The 24,104-nt window shown below is 38.6% G+C and overlaps 1 protein-coding gene across 3 annotated transcripts in view; it reads right to left on the bottom strand.

Moving 5' to 3' along the window:
* LOC124802890 (phosphoglucomutase-2) overlaps positions 1-24,104 on the bottom strand; it is a 144,674-nt gene that overhangs the window by 1,160 nt on the left and 119,410 nt on the right. The window lies entirely within an intron of this gene.

Here is a 24,104-nt window from a genome sequence, read left to right on the forward strand (position 1 = left end):
TTTGTCAGTAGCTAATGCTGAGATGTAAGTGCATGCCTTTAGAACTGAGATGGTAGCTGGTGTACTATCTGCCACTGCCAAATCATCACGAGCAGCATAATTTGTAAACAATTATGGCTGGTATCAAATCATGTGAATTCACTGCCCCCCTTTTTTTTACGTGTGCAACATGTATCTGTGAGTAAACACATAAAAATGATTTTTTAGCCGCAACTAGTTGTGTAACTATGAAGGAGTCTTAACAAATACACAGTCCAAGTAGACATATGCCATTTTCATTTACTAAATATGTCATTGTACACACCATGAGGGAGATGTACTGGTTCACTTCAAATGAGAAGTAACAGTAAGTAAAACATTGGCCTGCTTGGTTAGCTGTGTGGTCTAACGCATGGCTTTCTAGATTGGGAAGGAGTGCCTGGTCCCCGGCATGAATCCGCCTGGTGGACTTGTGTCGAAGTCCGGTGAGCCAGCCAGTCTGTGGATGGTTTTGAGGCGGCGAATGCGGGCTGGTTTCCCTTATTCTGCCTCAGCTACACTATCGGGCTGGTTTCCCTTATTCCACCTCAGATACACTATGTCGGCGATTGCTGCGCAAACAAGTTTTCCACGAACACGTACATGTACACCACCATTACTCTACCACACAAACATAAGGGTTACAATCATCTGATGTGAGATGTTCCCTGGCAGGGTCCACCGGGGGGGGGCCAAAACACACAATATACCTGAAAGAGTGTGTGTGTGTGTGTGTGTGTGTGTGTGTGTGTGTGTGTGTGTGTGTGTGTGGAGGGGGGGGGGGGAGGGATGAAGTGGACTGTGGTAGTCGTCGTGGGGTTGTGGACCACTGCGGCTGCGTCAGGGACGGAGCCTCTCTGTCATTTCTAGGCCCCCAGTTAACATACAATACAAGTAAACATTAATAAATCAATTCCACAGCACAAAATATCATGCAGCCTTCCACTGAAGAATTCAACTTGGGTGCTGCAGGTTCTAAGAGTAGCAATATAATTGATCTATACACGATATTAATAAGAGAAATCAGACATTTAAGATAATAATTGTAGCCAACAGTACCCTTCCTTTGGATCAACTGACAGTATATAATAAAACTATACATAAAGTTTTATCACAGGACCAGAACCCTTTCTTCATCTACTGTTGGGAGCATCTTCTTGGACAAGCATACACATTTTGTCAACTTATACAGAAATTTAATAGCAATATACTAAAAGAAAACATACTCCAGGACAACTACCTTGTGTCTACACTTTCTCACACATTACTCCTAACTGCTTCTTATATTTAAAACTTCAGCCACACAACTATCTCCAGAAGAGAAAATATCTTAATCTGCTGGGCTTCAAGCATTATTACCTACTGAGGCCAGTGTGTGTCAAACAAAAAGTAAGAAAAAATATGCATAAAAAAGCATAGCAAGTAACAGTGTTTTGTAGATCTGTGGAAAATTCACAGCTTACAGATATACCAAAAGCTCATATTCTTCCCATAACCAAGTAAAACAAAGTTTTTTTTCACATTTGTAAGTGAAGCTACACTTATGGCCTTGACTACCAATAAGTGTTGTAGTGTTATGCACTTCAATGCATATAAAAATAAAATTTACAAATGTGTGACTTACTCCACTTTCTAGGGTACAATTTCTAACTATCTTTTAAGCTAATTACTTTTGAATACATTGTGGGAGCAACCAGTGATCAGTGTTATTACTAATATTTACTATCAAAAACAGTGTTGATCACAAAGACTGTTTTTGATAGTAAACATCTTATAAGCCTTCCTAATGCAACAAGTAGAATCACACATGAGAGAAATTTTTTATTATTCCACTTAATAGTAAATGCAATACTTGAAGAGTTAGCAAGAGGAAAGGTAGAAAATAATATCAAGAGTAATGTTGTTTTTATGTAAGCTCTGTACTAGTAGTATAGAAGCCAAAACTTACAAGATTTGTGTTCTTGATCTTGTTCGCAGCAGTTCACTTGATGACTTTTCTTGTAAGTGTGGATTCCTTTTTATTAAAATATGAAATGTACGTGTAAAAAGGACTTTGTATTATTCTTTCATAAGAATTAATCATCTCGGATGACCCCGAGGTGCTCATTTTTCAAGTGCTTAATGTTGATTAGCCCTATTGTTGCATATAAAAAAGGAGACTGTACTAATTATGACATTTTAAGCGAGAAAGCTAATTCACGTTTTCATCTGGTAAAAAGCGGTAGAATTTTAAACTCTTAATTACCAGTGATGGTGTAGAATCCCTTTCACTGAAGTGCAGAAGAATAGGTAATGTACTTTTAATTCGATAAGAGATTACTACCTTCGCAGCCAAGACGACAAAAATAAATACACTCTTTGGTATGGCTAGCGGAAGATTTATATTATGTATCTCTGTCTTTGTGACATGTTCTACATATTTGAGGATCTCCTCATTACGGATCTATGAAACAATATATCCAATATCTAAAAGTTAATATTTGTTTGTTCATCTTCTATTCATTCCCATACCATTCAACTCATTATGATGAACCTTGGGTGAATTTATTGTGCATATGCCTATGGAGGTTCTTGTAGGGGCCAAGGACAACCTACCACCCGAAGGTATATAAATTTAACTCAGGAATCTCTGGAGCAATTTCAATCGAATTTCGGATAAATATGACTCATTATTTTATTTAAAAAAATTGTATGGTAATATACCCCAACCACCCCTTGGGGCACGGTGAGAAAAAAAAGATATTAAAAAAATACAAGAACGCCTGATATTAGTATCAAATTCATAGTTTTTGGAATCACTGAACTTCTTGGTGACACAATGATGTTTCACCCTTAAGCCCGTATTACACAATGTGCCTAAACCGTACACCTATGCACCAACGCCCCTATCGTGCATACCTGTAACTACAGACTGGTTCACTTCTGACCTATTACACCATCCATGCGGGATATACCTAGTGTGCATGCGCAGCAGCAGTCTGTATGTGCAAAAAGAAAATACATGTCTTATGTCCTAGTGTCTTGTAAAGTCATTCATTCTACCGCGCGCAACTCAAGGGCGACTGTATGAAATACTGAAGCGTCATACGTTCAAATTATTTGTGAACTCAAGGTTCCTATTTATAAAGAAATTGTTTTCTACCATTATGTATTAAGTAATAGTTTTTCTCTAATGTAGGTTAGTACTGTTCTAAATTACAGACGCAACAGTTTGACATTACGACACTTGATTACATGGGTATATGTATATCGAAATTTACATTTATACAGCATATTGCACATGGAGGATCCACTCGTTTTTGGAGCTATTGCCCTGGCAGTGACAGTAAATCTTTGGATTAGGGCAGAACGGCGACGAAAACGAAAAGTCAAACATTGTTGGGTTCAACGCTGGCTGACAAGAAGGGTGGAAGGCAGGGAAATATATTCACTGTTAACGAAAGAACTGAGGCCCGAAGATCCGCAAGAATTTCGGAACTTCATTAGGATGGACATGGCCTGTTTCGAGAAGCTGCTGTCTATGATAGAAGATGGAAACAGAAAGTGTGACACAGTCATAAGGGAGGCTATCTCACCTTATAGAGAGTAAGAATTATATGGTTATGTTTTGTGATCATACCAGCCTAGATCACTAATAAAATACCAGTGAACGCCCTGTTATGTTGCTGGCTGGTTGTAACATTACGTTTCCTGGCGAATGGAGAATCTTTTAAGAGTCTGGCTTTTAGCCACAGAATAGCACAGCCCACCATTTCAAAAGTAGTTGTGGATTTATACACTGCAATTTGCAACACATTAAATGACCAATACTTAGGTGACCTTTTGTTATTTTTTCCAAGTTTAGACTATACTCAGAATTCTGCAGTTCTCGTCAGTCGCACTGGGGCAAAGTGCAAGGACTTTCTCCCTTTCACTGCCAGTTTCTCTTTTCTGGCATGTTGAAATCAAGCAAGAGGTGCAATTAAATCAAATCTGAACTTTCGTAAACTAAGACATTACAATACAAATCGAAAATCACCATATAACGTTATATGCATATTCCTCAGAAAGAAATGATTTCCGACTACCTTATTATGATACAGTGGGTCATACATACACCTTTCCTCGCTGTATGCCTCATTTCAGACGCTTAATTCATCTCTGCTCCATTTCATTTCTAGAATACAAAGCTATCAAAAATCCTTTCACAAACAGCTAGTATATAAGAGTCTACTGAAAAAAAGTTTCTTTTCTGCATTTGTAAAACCTGTTTACTGAAAAAAATGCAGAAGATCCCCAATGCAAAAAATCCCCAACATGAACGTCTGAAGTTAGCCACTAGACGCCTAACAATAACCAAACAACAAGCAGAACACCGTGGTACACCCTTCTGCGCATGCGCGAATTATCGCTACCTACTGCGCATGTGCGGATTGACGGCAGTTTAGAATGCTCTCTATTCCTGCGTGCAGATAACGTGTCTGCTAATTTTCGTAGTTTCACCCGTTCTACCGCTAGATGGCTGTCGCGATAGACCAATGCCGTTCGCGGCAGATCGTCGTGTAATACCGGGGGTTGGGGGGGGGGGGGGGGGGGCAGCAGTAAGGCAGTGGCCAGTGGCATATCAGCATATCTCTGTAATGCCTGAAGGAATTCCACAACAACTGGCACATGTGTCACTTGCTATCTGGAAAAATTTAGTGTGACAGAAAGACATCTCTAGGACCCTTGTGACTGAGGGTCTGGACTGAAAAGCACTGACATAAAAGCACAATGTAGGAATATCTGGAAAAACCAATTTTTGTATGTAAATGATGTTATTTGAAAAAGACTACTTTGGGAGTAAGACACTCCTTTTATCGTTAAGGGTTGGAGTGACAATGAGATAAGGTTAAATGCAGAAACATTTGACCTGCTGGTAGTTATTTCCTGTAAGTAGTTGACTTGGAATACCTCAAAATTATGAAGTGCAATCTGTCTCTTCTTCGGGTTGCTCAATGCATCATCTACATTGTCAGAATGAACACTGCAGTGAGCCAATAATTTTGCTAGTGTCTTTCAGGACCAAAGATCATGCCACACAGCTCAGTACGTCGTATATATTTAATACTCTCTCTAGAATCAGAAGTAAACAATTGCCAGTGACAGTCCTTTTTCTCGAAACGACAATCAGTTATGGGCAGAATTACAAACTTCCTCAGAATTTACATGAAACAGTATGACTAGAGATATGGGTGAAATGTGTGTCCAAATACGCGACATATGTACACATGAGTAAATCTGCGGGCAATACATATATCTTTCTGTCCAATATTCTGTACCATTAGCACCATAAGCAAATTTCATACTGCAATGTGTAGATTCAATTTCCTAAACACATAGGGCCTACAACATCTGACTCTTACAATTAACTTCTCCAGCAATTCATGTTGTTGTTGTTGTTGTTGTTGTTGTGGTCTTCAGTCTGAAGTCTGGTTTGATGCAGCTCTCCATGGTACTCTATCCTGCACAAGCCTCATCATCTCCGAGTAACTACTGCAACCAACATCCTTTGGAATCTGTTTACTATATTCATCTCTTGGTCCCCCTCTACAGTTTTAACCCTCCTTGCTTCCATCCAGCACTAAATTGATGATCCCTTAATGCCTCAGAATGTATCCTACCAACCAATCCCCTCTTCTAGTCAGGTGGTGCCACAAATTACTTTTCTCTCCAATTCTATTCAGTTCCTCCTCATTAGTTACATGATCTATCCATCTAATCTTCAGCATTCTGCTGTAGCACCACATTTCAAAAGCTTCTATTCTATTCTGTCTAAACTGTTTATCGAACCATGTTTCACTTTCATATGTGGCTACACTCAATACAAATACTTTCAGAAAAGACTTCTTCATGCTTAAATCTATACTCAATGTTAACCAATTTCTCTTCTTCAGAAATGCTTTTCTTGCTATTGCCAGTCTGCATTTTATATCCTCTCTACTTCGAGCATCATCAGCTACTTTGGTGGCCAAATAGCAAAACTCATCTACTACTTTAAGTGTCTTATTTATTAATCTAATTCCCTCACAATCTCTTGATATAATCTGACTACATTCCATTATCCTCATTTTGCTTTTGCTGATGTTCATCTTATTCCTCCTTTCAAGATACTGTCCATTCCGTTCACTTGCTATTCCAAGTCCTTTGCTGTCCCTGGAAAAAAAAAAAAAATTACAATTTCACTGGCAAACCTCAAAGTTATCATTTCTTCTCCCTGGACTTTAATTCCTATTCCACATTTTTCTTTTGTTTCCTTTACTGCTTGTTCAGTATACAGATTGAATAACATCGGGGATAGTCTACAGACCTGTCTCACTCTTTTCTCAACCACTACTTCCCCTTCGTGCCCCTCGGCTCTTATGACTGCCATTTGGTTTCTGTACAAATTGAAAATAGCCTTTCACTCCCTGTATTTTACCCCTACCACACTTAGAATTTGAAACAGAGTATTCCAGTCAACACTGTCAAAAGCTTCATCTAAGTGTACAAATGCTATAAATGTTGGTTTGCCTTTCCTTATCCTGCCTTCATGAAAAGTCACAGAGTCAGTATTGCCTCTCGTGTTCCTACATTTCTCTGGAATCCAAACTGATCTTCCCCGAGGTCGGCTTGCAGTGTTCTGTAGACAATTTGTTTTAGTATTTTGCAACTGCAACTTATTAAACTGATAGTTTGGTTATTTTCATGCCTATCAGCACCTGCTTTCTTTGGAACTGGAATTATTATATTCTTCTTGAAGTCTGAGGGTATTTCGCCTGTCTCATACATCTTTTTCACCATATGTAAGAGGTTTTCTCATGGCTGGCTCTCATTAATTCTAACAGAATGTTGTCTACCCCTGGGGCCTTGTTTGACGGTAAGTCTTTCAATGCTCTGTCAAATTCTTCACTCAGTATCATATCTCCTATCTCATCTTCCTCTATGTCCTCTTCCATTTCCATAATACTGCCTGTCAAGTACAGTACATCTCCCTTGCATAGACCCTCTGTACACTCTTTCCACCTTTCTGCATTCCCTCCTTTGCTTAAGTCTCCTGTAGGCAGCATCTATCCTCCCTCTAGGGACACAGGCTTCTAAATCCTTAAATTTGTCCTTTAGCAATTTCTGCATAGCCATTTTGCCTGCTTTATTTACTGCATTTTTATATTTCCCCCTTTCATCAATGAAACTCAACCTCTCTTGGTTATCCAAGGATTTCTACTAGCCCTCATCTTTTAACCTACTTGATCCTCTACTGCCTTCACTGTTAATTTCTCAAAGCTATCCATTCTTCTTCTACTTTCCCCTGTCCTTGTCAATTGTTCCCTAATGCTCTCTCTGGAACTCTCTACTACCTCTGATCTCTAAATTCCTACCTTCTAGCAATTTCTTCAGTTTTAATGTACAGTTCATAACCAATAAATTGTGGTCAGAGACCACATCTGCCCCCGGAAATGTCTTAGAATTTAAAATCTGGTTCCAAAATCTCTGTCTTACCATTATATAATTTATCTGGAACCTTCTGGTGTCTCCAGGTCTCCTCAAGGTCTCTTCCACGTGTACTACCCTCTTTTGTGATTCTGATACCATGTATCAGCTATGATTAAATTATGCTCTGTGCAAAATTCTACCAGGCAGCTTCCTCTTTCATTCCTTTCCCCTAGCTCATTGTCACCTACTATTTTTCCATCTCTTCCTTTTTGTACAATCAAATTCCAGTCCCCCATGACTATTAAATTTTTGTCGCCCTTAACTATCTGAATAATTTCTTTTACCTCATAATATATTTATTCAACCTATTCATAATCTGTGGGGTTAGTTGGCATATAAACTTGCACTATTGTGGTGGGTGTGGGCCTTGTGTCTATCTTGGCTACAATAATGTGTTCACAATGCTGTTCATAGTAGCTTATGCATGTTCCTATTTTTTTAAATTCATTATTAAGCCTATTCCTACATTACCCCTATTTGATTTTACATTTATAACCCTGTATTCATGTGTTCCTCCTGCCACTGAACTTCACTAATTCCCACTATATCCAGTTGTAACCTACCCATTTCCGTTTTTAAATTTTCTATTCTATGTGTCCGATTAAGGCATCTGACATTCCATGCTCCAATCCGTAGAACGCGTTTCATTTCTCCTGATAATGACATCCTTCTGGGTAGTGTCTGCCCAGAGATCCAAATGTGGGACTATTTTAACTCCAGAATATTTTACCCAAGAGGATGCGATCATCATTTAACCACACGGTAGAGATGAACGCCCTTGGGAAAGATTACGGTTGTAGCTTCCTCTTGCTTTCAGCTGTTTGGAGCACCAGCAAACCAAGGCCATTTTGATTGTGTTACAATGGCAGATCAGTCAGTCATCCAGACTGTTGCCCATGCAACTGCTGGAAAGGCTGCCGCCCCTTTTCAAGAACTATGTTTGTCTGGCTTCTCAACAGACACCTCTCCATTCTGGTTGCACCTACGGTACAGCTATCTGTATTGCTGAGGCATGTGAGGATTCCCACCAATGGCAAGGTCCACGATTCATGGGGAGGAGCAGTTCATGACAGAGACATAAGATTTAATTTCTTAAGTGATAGTAAGTTTTAACCTATGACTCATAACAAATTCTAGTTAACATATAGCAGCTAAATGTGAGTGTATTTATTTGTATAGCAAGTATAGTTGCATTATTGTCCTTTTCAGCACTGCTAATTTGCTGGAGGTGGAAGCAACAGAGAAGAGTTGAGAAACTGAGAATGTGTACTGATAATGTAGCAACCAGCATTACTGTCACTGTCATCACCATTGTCGTCGCCAACAACAACAACAACATATACATACATCTGTCAAAGAGAGGTTCCAACTGTCCTTTGGACTATTCCTTGGTGTTTCTTTTAGTGCTTGGCAAGATGTCCCTTCTCTGAGACCCCTCAGTGCCTTTTTTATGTCTGCTTCTTTTTCTAATCCATTCATGTTAACTCTCTAAAAATACTTAGCCTATGAACTGTTGAGACACGAATTTTTAATAAAAAAATTCTATCCTGCAACTGTTTTTGGCTGCCATCCTTTATTGTGAAGAATTTTAACAGTTGCTGCTGCAGCCATGTTTAAAATCTCTAAAAATAGTTTTCTTCCCTTGGAATGTGTCCAGTCCACTCTGCTTTCCTCTTTCTAACATATTTCAGGAGTGTCTGGTTTCTTTCACTCTAATACTTCACCATTCCTTACTCTGTCTAACCATTTAGCTTTCTTTTGTCTTCCCCACAGCCAGATTTGAAAACAATCCAAACACTTCTACTCATTCTTTCTAGTTGTACAAACTTTTGAGCAATATGTAACTGAATTCCAAACATAGCATTTTGCAAATCTCTCTTAGACTCATTCCTTTAACTTTTATTGTTACAAATCTTTGAGTTCTCTAAGTACCTCCTTCCTGCAAGCTATCCATTTTCTCATTTCTAATATCCCATAACTCTCGTGATAAGGAGACAAACTTGAAGAGTAGTGGCAATATCTTTTGCATAATGCATAGTTTCCCCTTTGTGTGGTGCAGATCCAGAAAGTAAACACCCAGCTTTGCAGGTGGATACGAAGTTTGTATTTCATCACTGAAGCCTTCGTTACACCAGTTCTTGAATAAAACTGTAACATCTCTTTTCTATATCCAGACTTTGATTTGAAACTCTGTTTGTTTGTTTGTGTGTATTTAGATAAAAAAATAACTCTGGTTTCTTCATCTAAACTGATTGAAGTTCACATTACTGGAGACACAATGTTCACAGTCTATCGCAGTTTCCTTATGTTATGTGGTTTGCGGCAGCAACCCGTCTAACTTGTGCTTTATGATGTAAAGTTTATTGAATGGTGGTAGCAGCAGCTGCTTCTGCAACTGTAAAATAGGAAATTTTGGCTATTCAAGATACTATAGGAACAGCAGAATGACCTACTGAGGTGCATAGCAGAACATAATAGTAGTCTACCAATAGCGTCAACATCACTGGTACCTATACCAGCACTGTTAGCAAATATGTTTCTAGTGCTCAGTGGCCTGAAAGAACCTTGGAACTGATATTTCCAATGGTTACTGAGGTTTTCCAAAGCTAATAATGTTTTTGATATTTATGTTCAATGGGATTTGTTATTGTCTTCTGTTAGTCTCATTTACAAGTTGGTTCACAAATTATAACTACTACTAGAACCTAGTCACTTGGTGTTCAGCATATTGTATAAGTTGTTGTCTATTGCTTCTGAGATGCAAACATAGTGGCTTTTAGGTTAAGTTTCCAACTGTGTCTGAAAAAAGTGAACCAGTTGCGTAAATCCTGCTTGGTTGACATATAGTGTCTCAGTTGATAGAGCAATTTTTTATGCTCATAGTGTAGCATGACTTATCTACATCAACACAGATAGTCTGCAAGTCACCATGTGGTGTGTGGCGGATGATATCCTGTACCCTACAAGTAATTTCCTTTGTTGTTCCACTCGCAAATAGAGCAAGGGAAAAGCAACCACCTAATATGCCTCTGTATGAGCCCTAATTTCTCAAAACTTATCTTTGTGGCCCTTATGCACAATGTAAATTGATGGCAGTAGTATCACTCAACAGTCAGATTCAAATGCTGGTTCTCTAAATTTCATCAATACTGTTTCTCGAAAAGAACATCACCTTCCCTCCAGGGATTCCCATACGAGCTTCTCAAGTATCTCTGTAATTGCATGTTGTTCAAACCTACTGGTAACAAATCTAGCAGCCTGCCTATGAATTGCTTTGATGCCTTCCTTCAATCTGACCTTGTACCAATCCCAAACATACAAGCATTACTCAAGACTAGGTCACACCAGTGTCCTATATGCAGTCTCCTTTGTAGGTGAACTGCTCTTTCATGAAATTCTCCCAATAAACTGAAGTTGACTATTCAGCTTCCCAATCACATTTCTCACATGCTCGTTCCATTTCATACCACTTTGCTATGTTACGCCCAGATATTTGAACAACTTGACCGGACATTAAAGGTTTGTTCTTCCTCTTCATCCACATTAACTTACATTTTTCCACATTTAGAGCTAGCTGCCATTCATCACACCAACTAGAAGTTTTGTCTAAGTAGTCTTGTATCTTCCTACAGTCACTCAACTTTGACCCCTTACCGTACACCACAGCATCATCAGCAAACAACCACAGATTGCTGTCCATCCTGTCTGCTAAATCATTTATATAGAGAACAATAGCAGTCCCATCACACTTCCCTGGGGAACTCCTGACAATACCCTTGTCTTGTTGAACAACTGCCGTCGAGGACAACATACTGGGTTCTATTACTTAAGAAGTCTTTGAGCCACTCACATATCTGCGAACTTATTCCATTTGCTTGTACCTTCGTTAATAGCCTGCAATGGGGAACCATGTCAAATGCTTTCCAGAAATCTAAAAATATGGAATCTGCCTGTTGCCCTTCATCCACAGTTCGCAATATATCATGTGAGAAAAAGGCAAGCTGAGTTTCACACGAGCAGTGCTTTCTATTCAAACTGAGAATATGCTCAAGGATTCTGCAGCAAATTGAAGTTAGGGATATTGGTCTCTAATTATGCAGGTCCAGTCTTTTATTCTTCTTATATACTGGAGTCATCGCTTGGAACTTTGTGCCAGACGAAAGATTCACGATAAATGCAAGCTACGAAAGGGGCCAATGCCATAGAGTACTCTTTGTAAAATCGACTTGTGATTCCATCTGGACCTGGTGATTTATTTGCTTTCAAATCTTTCCATTGTTTCTCTGCGCTAGAGATCCTTATTACCATGTTGTCCATATGGGAGTCAGTCTGATGGTCAAATGTGCTATCTTCAACTGCCACACCAGACAGGTCAACAAGGGACTGAATGGAAGCCTTATCCAACTTAGGAATTTTACGTATGACCAGAATTTTCTCCCGTCCACTGCCAGATCTTTTGCTAAGATGTGGCGGTGATAGTAGTCGTATGCTTTGCACATAGATCTTTTCACAGACGCACAAATCTTTACTAACCTTTGCTTGTCATCATTTGCGCATTCTCTTTTGAACCGAGAGTGTAACAGCCTCTGCTTCCTCAACATCTTCCGAACTTTGTTATTAGACCATGGTGGATTGTTCTCCACCCTTAACCCACTTACTAGGCACATAACTCTCCAGACCCCGATTTACAATCTGCTTAAACTTTGCCCATAATTCATCTACCTCCATCTTATTGGAAATAAGTGATATCTATTCACTGTCTACATAAGATGCTAATAACTCATCTGTTCTATCCAGCAGAAACACTCTCCTAGCCTTCTTGACTGATTTATTAACTTTTAGCCTTCTTGTCTAATTTATTAACTTTCATAACCATAGTTGTTAAAATGACATCATGATTACTAATCCCCGTTTTTGTAATGACATTGTCGATAAGGTCTGGCCTATTTGTAGCTACAAGATCTAAGATATTTCCACTGCATGTGGACTGCCAAGCTAGCTGCTCAAGGCAATTTTCAGAAAACACGATCAAATGTATTTCACATGACTGTCTGTCTGTACCCCCTGCAATGAATCCATACCCTTGGGACTTTGCGATGGGCAAGAGATTCATGATAAATGCAAGCTAGGTACGCTCTGCCCCGCCTCCCCTTATACAACAGATCCTTAGACATCTCAGTCTATACTCGCTAGGTTAAAGTCGCCTCCAGCAAGTACTGCATGATATGGGTATTTTTGCACTACTGACGGAAGACTTTATTCGAATGGATAATTCATAATGTTCCTGTAGTTCACACTAGTGGTCTTAGGCAAGAATCTTCAATAGTTCAGATATCTGAAATTGCATATGCAATTGGCATCAACTTGTTAACTGCACAATATTCATCTATGTTGACTTGGATGTGGTAAAAGTGCACCCGAGAAACATCGTTTCCTAAAGTCAACTGATGATTGGACAATATCATCTGCAGATTCTGTGGCACCACCACACTAAGGTGCAAAGTGGCAAATTAGGATTTATTTACAAATTCCTTCTCAATATCAGCCCAAGCAAAAATATGATTTCATATATACTGTATAATAATTGTAGCAGCAGCAGCAGCAGCAGCAGCAGCAGCAGTAGTAGTAGTAGTAATCTTACTGATATGTCACAAGGCTTAGCAAAAGCAAGGAAATCTAACAATGACTATTAACATAGTCACAGGCAGAACAACTGCGCGCAGCACCATGTTACATGCTTTGCTTGCAACAAATGTGGGCATGTGGTCACTGTCTGTCAAAGCTGCCCACCCTTTGCCACAGTGTCACTTCATATTGCACAGTAACAGGTTAGTGCCATCAGTTGATATCAAAACTCCACTAAAACTGATGATCTACTCAACAATGTGGCCGTGGATTTTCAAGTGGGTACTGGAGCTTCTTGTACTCATAAATAATACTGAAACATACCAGCATATCAGCTCACTGCCTATGAAAGCAATTAAAACATCACCTTGTAATTGACAGTAATCATCCTGTAGCTTTTAAAAGTAGGTGACAATGTTACCCTATAACATTTCTGTAATATTTCCACTTGTACCTTGTGATACTGTTTGGTCTGTGAGTCTTTACAGGTTTCGGATTTAAAATACAAGGTTCCGTTTAGCAATTTGGATGCTTGATGTAAGGAATATTGAGTCTAATCTGGGATTTGCACAAATTTTGGAGCACACATATAATTACAGCCTCTCATTTTTTCCCTGGATTAGGCCTGTGCCTTTTGCTATGAAGGAAGAAGTTAAAGTGAAGCCCCATTACTTATAGACATATCCGGTTTTGTGATACCAATCTCATTTAGCCAATAGATGATGCCCATGGTTGCAATTAAAAAGCCTAACTATTCCCTCTTTGTCAAGCTTTTGGCTTCTCTTCAACGTTTCTCCCACCATGTTATTAATCACATAACAATTTGCCTTTGTCCAGCCTTCATGTTATAACACTGCATTAATATCTTTAACTCCCAGCAGGTGGCACCCTTAAAGACCGTGAAGATTTCATTTGCACATGTCAGAAGTTTCCAGTCCATAGGCACTGTGATCATGATTGTATCCATGTCAAAAAGTACACTTTAAATAAAAATTTGACCTCACCCTCTTAGATTTTGCTGAAAGTTGGTATACTTATAGTGGGTGCTGAAACTAAGAAAAATACCAAACTTCAATTTTTTACCTCAAACCATTCCTGAAATGTGGTCATGTAAACTTTTCGAAAACAGGCCACAACTGTGTGGACTTTTTAAAAGCTGCCCTAATTGAGCTACAGAGCTGGGAAAAGTGTCATTTTGCAGCGTTTTTCATGCTCTTTCCAGTGATATACAACAAAACATAGCTTCTAATTAATAACCTTTTTCAAAATACTAATTAATATTTTGATTTATTTTTTTTAAAAGTACATAATTGAAAATTTTCAAAATATTTCCATAACTACTTCATACTGTTGTAAATCACATTGTAGGGAAGCAGCCTACCCACGCCGTAGTAAATTCACATCATTCTTTCAATTGTGTGCCAGCCAGTCCGTTGTAACCAGCTCTGACGTCATAAATGTTGCTCAATACTTTAAAAATCAAGCAAATAACCTAAAACATTTCTAGCATGTCAGGAGTAATACTAAAACAACATGTGTTGAATATCAGTTCGATAACTTTAGCCATTTTCGAAATTTGGACTTTTTCTGTAAAAATCATTGGCGCAACAGAAAAGAGCTAGAAAATTAAAAATTTATAATTAGATTCATCTTTCATAATAATTTAATAAAAACAGTACTTTGGGTTTCACAAATTAAAATTTTAGTGGAAATTCATGATTTTCTGGTTTTTGTCTTAAAACTTAAGGAAGCAAGATAGATTAAGTAGGCTAATAAATAAGGCTAGGATGTTTATAACTATGAAGATGTGAAAAGTTTCATTTGAATACCTATAAAACTACAGCGATAGCGTATCTCCAAAGGGCCAGTTCAGAGCTCGTCTACTGCGTGCAGTGTAATTAAATTAATTCTCTCGCCCAAAATATTTAACTTAGCCACGTCAAAATTTTATTATCAATACTTAACCTGCGTGCTGAATGCACATTTAAATTAAGAGCTTCATTGGCCATCAGCAAGAGAAGCCATGATTTATTCGGTAATTTAATGTGGTGCATTACTAGCCCAGCGGCTAGTCGGGAGAGCCGATTTGATCAGGCGTTCCCTTAGCCGTCCGCACCGCGGCTTTATATACAAGAATGCTGCGCGAGGAAGGCAAGGCCCCAGTTCTCTCCAGACGCTGAATAGCACGTCATCTGTGTCGGGAGTCGCATCGCGTCGGTATCATTGCTACAAACAGCCTCGGATGCCGTATTAAGTTACTCGAGATACGCGTAACCATGAAATCATTTGTGAGTGAAGTGTTAATTCTGGGTTGACTTTAATTATCGATCTTCAGTTTGCGTATTGTCGTATTTTCACATGCCGTCGCGGGACAAACATTCTACTTTTATTTAGCGTGGCGTTTGATGAAACTAATCATCAAAAGATGGCGAGCATTCATTTAAATATTCAATTTGGACAATTATAGTTGCATCAGCGCATTAGACTCTGAACTGCTCTGTTAGTTAGGTTGTGTGGATTCTTTTGTTTTTCATCTGTGACTTTCAGAATATACTCAACTATTTTAGAAAATCGTTTTTGATTATAAATCCCGGACAATCTCCTAATTCCTCAGAGCTATAAGCTGTAACTATAAGTGTATTCTCAGATGAAGTGGGCACTAGGAATTCTAATTACAGGCTTCACGTTTTACTAATCACTTTCTGGTTGCCAATATTGTAGTTAGAGAGCCAGTGTTGATAACGGCGAAAGACAGCATAAATAAAATTCTAAATAATGGGAACATTTAACAACATAAATTCTATCCGCCGCCCCACATATGGTGCATCGGCCGGGAAGTAAACTGAGTAAAAGTGAAAGTGATTTTTAACTATTCGGATTCGCGAGTGAAATGCGACACGCAACTGAGCATAGAACAGTGGATGTGTTACGTGCGTATGTGGACGACGCAATTGGATTAATAACGCCTCTGGATTGACGGAGCTGGCACTGAGTCTAGCGGCGCTGCCGGCATCGAGAGAAGCCAGTTTCGCCTCACCGCGGTCGTCCGCTGGAGCAGCCGGAGGCGCGCCTGCAGTTGCGGGCCACGCAAACACACAACAGCCGTCGGCAGTTCAGTGCACTGCGGCGCATCAGTAATCCCAGTACGCCGTGCAGACAACGCCATACGTCGTGTAGAAGGAACTAAGTTAAGTGAAAAGCTGTTAAAAATTTTACTAACCTGCACTAAAAGACTGTAGGCGATGGAACCGCCAAAAGAAACTGAGGTTAAACTTATATCAGAACCTATGTCTGCTGAGGGAACTGTAAATCCAGACAACGGTTCAAGTGTAAATATGCATGAAAGTAGTAATGTTAAAGTGAAATATGAAGTATTGTCTCCTGACAGTAGTGTGGGAAGGGGCAATGATTCAATAATAGAGACCCCTGTAGTAAAGCAGTTTCTCTGTTGAATTAAAAATGAATCAGTCAACAGAGGTGGTAGAGTTTAAGAAGGAGAAGTTAGATATGACTAATCAATCAGAAGTTTCATTTAGTTTTGATGATTCTGGTGTTGGAGCTAGTTTTTCGTCACCTGAGTGTGATGAAAAGCCAGCTAGTGAGCAACCCAAAGATGCTGGGGCTGTTGATTTAAATGTTATATTACAAGCAATAGCTGCCAGTAATGCAAAAATGACAGCTGAATTAAAGTCTGAAATAAGTGAACAGGTCAAAAGCAGTAATGCTGAATTAAAGTCTGAAATAGTGGCCAGCCAAACAAATTTTAATAAACGGTTTGAGGCAATGGACAATAAATTAGAATCCAATAATGCTGAATTAAAGTATGAGATTGTGGCCAGCCAAACTAGTTTTAATAAACGATTGGAGGTAATGGACGATACCTTCAAGGCTGGTTGCAATAAGTTGAAAGAGGATCTAGACAGTTTGAATTATAAAACTGATTACAATCATGAGGATATTAAGAAAAAGGTTGCTCAACAGTTTTCTGAAATGTATAAAACAGTAAAATCCGAAGTTGCTGAGGTTCGCAAAGACTTCCAAATGGAAGATGCGAAGCTGGAGCACAAGTTAACAGAAAAGATCGGGGCAGAATCTGAACTGTGCTCAGATAGATTTAAAGATGTTAATATAAAAGTAAACATATGTCAAGCAGAAGTAGACGCAAACAAAACTGATACTACTCATATTGTGCAAAGAGTAGATAATGTTGAAATGAAAGTAGAAAATATTAGTACTAACATTGCTAACATTGAGAGTAAAGTAGCTTCAGTAACTTCTGGTAATGGTAGTATACAACAAGTTGTAGCTGCAAACGCCGCTTTTATCGGGTGCCGGCAGTTCTTGCGGTTCGATCCAGATAAAAATATCCACCCGCTAGATTTCTGGAACGATTTTGAAGATGTGATTCCCCCAACTTGGTCTGAACGAGAGAAAATCTCATTTATTAGAAGCCATTTAGCAGGTGACGCCATGCGTTGGTCAGCTGATGTTATGTTGAAGTGTAAAACATTAGCGGAGTTTAAAACAGCTTTCATTAATGAGTATTGGTCTAGTAATAAGCAAAATGAAGTGTTGAGAGAATTTTGGAGTGGAAAACGCTTCAATGCAGGCAAGGAATCAATCAAAGAGTTTGCTAGGTCATGGATCTCACGTTTGTCACATTTGGCGGAAAAGCTAAAACCGGAAATGATTATACTAGGTCTTGAAGCCAAACTGCCATGGTATTGGCAAACTAGAATTATATCTGCCCCTAGAGACAATCTGGATCGTTTCATTGAATACTTGGAATGTGTAGAACGTGTTGCTGCCAATGAGGAGCAAGCACGTAATAACAGAAATGCTAATAACAATAGTAGTAATTTTAGGAACGAGCAAAATGGCAATGTAAACATCAGAACAGTAGGTGTTCGCCATCCTAAGAGAGGTAGGAATTGGAGAAATGATTATCAGAACCAACAATGGCATCCAAGTGATAATAATTTTGTTCCAAACAGAATTATGCATGTAAACAACAGTACGGAAAGTAATGCTGTGCCAGTTAACTATAATGAAAATAAAGGAAACAGTAGTAGGCTGAGGCAGGAAAACTAGTTCCTGTCTATGAGGACACTGGCGCTCACCAGGCGGTTACTTTTCCTAAGCCAGTAGTTACGGGAATTGGTAAGACAAATCAGAATACTCAAACTGAACAGGGGGATGAAGTGTCGGTAGCATCTAAGGATACAACAGAAATATTAGATCACTCACAGTATTTGATAGATACCATGTTAGAGACGCTTTCTAAGTGGGGAGAGAAAGAGAAGGCACAGCAGTGTAACAGTAGGGAAGAGCTACAAACTACTGAATTGTCAGGTGAAGAAGCAGAAGAAATTCATGCTTATATTTACGATGAGGATGATGTGCTCTTATCTAAAGTGCCTGTGCAGGATGTTGATAATGTACTAATAGATTTAGGACAGGAGATAAGTGAGAATGTAGAGGGTAGCCTGTTGGGGGTCGATGAACCCAGTAGCTGTGACCAGTTGTTACTTGAGAAGGAACCCGACGATAATGGTAAAAGTGGTTTAGCTGTAACTAGTGTTATGTCTGGTCTGGAGGCGCAGAATCGCCCAGACTACAGTAATTTGGGCATGTTCAGCAAACTAAATGTAATGAAGTCGTGCGGTGTTTCGATTTGAAATTAATAGATCGACTGGAAAAGGCAGCTGAAAATGTAATTCAGGAAACCCTACACACTTTGACCTAAATGTAATGAAGACAGATGTCTTTCACTTTAGTTGGAGACAAATCCAAAAGGAACTATTGGATGAATTTGAGGAACCACCTGTACAACCTAGAATAAGCCACCCTATAATAATAGTGAATATGTTGGGTATCAATGTACGTTGTCTCTTAGACAGTGGAAGTGAGGTGAGTGCGATATCTCAGTCCTTCTTTGATGCATTACCTGGGAAAGACAAGCTTACAGTAATGAGGGTATCAGGACTAAGAATAATTGGTGCTACTGGCAAGGTGTCAAAAACGATAAAGCAAGAAGCTTTGCTGCCCTTTTCCATTAATGGTAATTTAATTGATCATCCATGTTTAATTGTAAACAATCTCAGTATTGAGGTTTTAATTGGCATAGATTTCTTGTCAAAATATCAGAGTGTTGTTGACTTTCAAAGAAGCCAGTTAAAGATGGTCTTGCCAAGAACCGGAGTAATTACAGTACCTTTTAGTGATAAACATGTAGTAGCCAATGATGACACTTGGGAGCTGCCTATACGAGTTCTGAAAAATAGGAGGTATTGGGACGAAGGTGTTAATCTTAGTAAAAATAAGCTGAACACAGAAGAAGAAGAAGAAGCAATTATTTTAGACAAAATAGAAGCTAAATTGCAGGAAATCGATAAAATTTTAGCTAATCAGAAGGAAGAAATGAGACAGGTTCTAAAAAGGCATCAAAGTATTTTCAGATCGACGTGGCGTGGTCAAAGGTTATGAATGAATGCTGTAGGGAGGAGGTTGTTCTGTAACCTCTACACAGTGTGGCAGCTGTGCAGTCCCAGCTGTGTGAGATCTTCTTTCCCGTTTCAGGTCTCACTCATTCTTCATCTTTCCTGTCCACAAAAATTTCGACCCCTTCTTTCCAATATGAAAATTTTCTGAAAACAATGAATGCTGTAGGGAGGAAGTTGTTCTGTAACCTCTACACAGTGTGGCAGCTGTGCAGTCCCAGCTGTGTGAGATCTTCTTTCCCGTTTCAGGTGTCACTCATTCTTCATCTTTCCTGTCCACAAAAATTTCGACCCCTTCTTTCCAATATGAAAATTTTCTGAAAACAATGAATGCTCTAGGGAGGAAGTTGTTCTGTAACCTCTACACAGTGTGGCAGCTGTGCAGTCCCAGCTGTGTGAGATCTTCTTTCCCGTTTCAGGTCTCACTCACTCTTCATCTTTCCTATCCACCTAAAATTTCGACCTCTTCTTTCCAAATACTAAAATTTTCTGTTATGACTATCAAGCCAGCATTAAGCTAATGAATGCTGTAGGGAGGAGGTTGTTCTTTAACCTCTACACAGTGTGGCAGCTGTGCAGTCCCAGCTGTGTGAGATCTTCTTTCCGTTTCAAGTCTCACTCATTCTTCATCTTTCCTATCTACAAAAATTTCGACCCCTTCTTTCCATTACGAAAATTGTCTGAAACTAATTAATGCTGTAGGGAGGAGGTTGTTCTGTAACCTCTACACAGTGTGGCAGCTGTGCAGTCCCAGCTATGTGAGATCTTCTTTCCTTTTCAGGTCTCACTCATTCTTCATCTTTCCTATCCACCAAAATTTCGGCGCTTCTTTCCAATACTAAAATTTTCCGTCATGGCTATCAAGCCATGAGTTCTGTAACCATTCTATCCACCGATTAGTGAAGAAAAATACCTAATGTGACAAATCTAACAGTGACGTAAACAATAGAGAAGTATGATGTAATTAAGATAAAATGTATTTGAGTAACAAGTATGTATAGAACCCTGGTCATATTATAAGTACAAAGTTGGTGTTTTATTGGAAATGGTCCACCAACAATATTAAAAAAAGATATAAAATTTCGTTTACAAGTAGGATCTGAAGTCGCAGTGAAACCTATTGTATGCTGTAGAGCTAACCAATTAATAGTAAAAGAGATTGCTTAGTGTTATGAAAAATATGCAGATAATTTATAAGAATAAACTCACCTTTTGTAGCAAGGAATGGCAGTGTAATAGAATTGAGCAGTGTTTGTGGTTGAGACGTGAAGCACACGTCACTGAAGTATTTATAAAGTTGGAGCTGGCCGTTATTTGGTGTAGTGTGTGTCAGGACACACCTACATGTATTGAGGTTATGAGTTGGAGGCGTGAATGCGACCATAGGTACCCTTATGTTAGATGAGACAGAGCAGCTCATGGTGTCCTATAGGTTTAAGGAATTTAGCATTACGCTCGTACATAATTACTTGATGCACTTGGTAGGTCGAGAGAGACTACCTGTGGTTTCAGCGTCCGATCGAGTGGAAATGGATTGCCATGTGAGCAAACTGATCAGCTGCAGTACACTATAGATATGAAAGAAATGTGCTATCCTATGCTTTAAATGTTAATAGAGTGAGTGTTAAATAAGTACATACACTAGCAACATATTTGAGTAACCTAATAGCAGACGTGAAACATTATTGATAGCTCAGCATAAATACACTTCAAAGTAAGTAAGTACCTAATTGCAGGTGTGGAACTGACACAGCAGCAGAGCACCAATAAGTGGATTTAGTAGTCAACTAAATGTAGTGTGTTTTGAACACTCAGAACTGTACTATTACCAAAAGTTACTCACATGTACAAAGAAGCTGAGAAAACTACTAATCAAATATACTCATACTATCTCTAAATATAAGGTAATCGAAGATGAGTCAGCTAAGTGAATAAAATACAGATTTGTCAGGAATGTACCGAGCATTGGTTCAGTGTTCCAACCCAGAAATGATAAATTGAAATTAAATAGGATTCATGATTGTATGCCTTGAGCATAAATTTTCTCTAGTATGTGACTAACGGCGTTTTGAGCCATTTGTTTACCGATTTTATGACAATTAAGTAACCACGAGAGTAAAATTGAAAAAGTTCTGTTAACTTTGTTCCAGCAAAATATTGAAGGATAAAATGTATATATCCCCATTTCATTGTGACCCACCCATAGATATTAAGTGAACAGAGTCTGAGGCACTCTTTGTTTGTTCTACAGGACAAACCAGATAATGACAGCCTGGTAGCTGCGTGAAAACGTGGAGTGACTTAAACACAACTCACAGTGACCCCTCCCCTTTCCCCATGTAATTTAGAGTGAACGTGAAGGACGCACACCATAGCAATTTCCCCTCCTCTACCCTTGTGAATGGAAGTGTAGAACGCCAGCCAAAGCGGCTACAACCACGTGTGTAAAAATTATTTGTGAAATTTTCTTTCAGGTTTAGAAAAGACTGCTAAGATATAATCATCTGTTTATGTATCATGAATGACTGTTATTTTCTTTGAATTTGTGTATGTAAAAATGTATTTAATGGATTTAAGATTTTCATAATTTCACATATTTTTATGTGTTTGTTTGTCTAAGGCAATATGTATGCCAAAGTGTTTTATTGATTATGCTTAAATTTTGAGTGATAATGTTGCTTGAGAGGCAGTGAACATGCCAGTAAGTTAAATAATGAAGTAGGTAATCAGTTTTCTTTTAATATTTCTATATGTTTACATTTCAATTTTAAATTTTCATAGGGAGTTAAGCTGTACTCTTGCTTCCCTTTTTGTAATTAATTTTTTTTTCGTTCATTAACATTCAAAAACAAAAAATTTAAGTAGAGGGTGATGTAGGGAAGCAGCCTACTCACGCCATAGTAAATTCACATCATTCTTTCAATTGTGTGCCAGCCAGTCCGTTGTAACTAGCTCTGACATCATAAATGTTGCGCAATACTTTAAAAATCAAGCAAATAACCTAAAACATTTCTAGCATGTCAGGGGTAATACTAAAACAACATGTGTTGAATATCAGTTCGATAACTTTAGCCATTTTCGAAATTTGGACTTTTTCTGTAAAAATCATTGGCGCAACAGAAAAGAGCTAGAAAATTAAAAATTTATAATTAGATTCATCTTTCATAATAATTTAATAAAAACAGTACTTTGGGTTTCACAAATTAAAATTTTAGTGGAAATTCATGATTTTCTGGTTTTTGTCTTAAAACTTAAAAAAGCAAGATAGATTAAGTACGCTAATAAATAAGGCTAGGATGTTTATAACTATGAAGATGTGAAAAGTTTCATTTGAATACCTATAAAACTACAGTGATAGCGTATCTCCAAAGGGCCAGTTCAGAGCTCGTCTACTGCGTGCAGTGTAATTAAATTAATTCTCTCGCCCAAAATATTTAACTTAGCCACGTCAAAATTTTATTATCAATACTTACCTGCGTGCTGAATGCACATTTAAATTAAGAGCTTCATTGGCCATCAGCAAGGGAAGCTATGATTTATTCGGTAATTTAATGTGGTGCATTACTAGCCCAGCAGCTAGTCGGGAGAGCCGATTTGATCAGGCGTTCCCTTAGCCGTCCGCACCGCGGCTTTATATACAAGAATGCTGCGCGAGGAAGGCAAGGCCCCAGTTCTCTCCAGACGCTGAATAGCACATCATCTGTGTCGGGAGTCGCATCGCATCGGTATCATTGCTACAAACAGCCTCGGATGCCGTATTAAGTTACTCGAGATACACGTAACCATGAAATCATTTGCGAGTGAAGTGTTAATTCTGGGTTGACTTTAATTATTAATCTTCAGTTTGCGTATTGTCGTATTTTCACGTGCCGTCGCGGGACAAACATTCTACTTTTATTTAGCGTGGCGTTTGATGAAACTAATCATCAAAAGATGGCGAGCATTCATTTAAATATTCAATTTGGACAATTATAGTTGCATCAGCGCATTAGACTCTGAACTGCTCTGTTAGTTAGGTTGTGTGGATTCTTTTGTTTTTCATCTGTGACTTTCAGAATATACTCAACTATTTTAGAAAATCGTTTTTGATTATAAATCCCGGACAATCTCCTAATTCCTCAGAGCTATAAGCTGTAACTATAAGTGTATTCTCAGATGAAGTGGGCACTAGGAATTCTAATTACAGGCTTCACGTTTTACTAATCACTTTCTGGTTGCCAATATTGTAGTTAGAGAGCCAGTGTTGATAACGGCGAAAGACAGCATAAATAACATTCTAAATAACAGGAACATTTAACAACATAAATTCTATCCGCCGTCCCACATATGGCAAAATATAAATGTGGGATGATGATGGGTTCATTGTTAAAAAAATTATTCCGGACTCTTGTTTTTCAATAACAGCCGTAGTTTGACCAAACTGACCTTTAACAAACAGGAATATACTGAAAGGTAAGTAAAGAAGTACTA

This window comes from Schistocerca piceifrons, chromosome 6 (genome assembly GCF_021461385.2).
Source record: "Schistocerca piceifrons isolate TAMUIC-IGC-003096 chromosome 6, iqSchPice1.1, whole genome shotgun sequence".
Lineage (NCBI taxonomy): Eukaryota > Metazoa > Arthropoda > Insecta > Orthoptera > Acrididae > Schistocerca > Schistocerca piceifrons.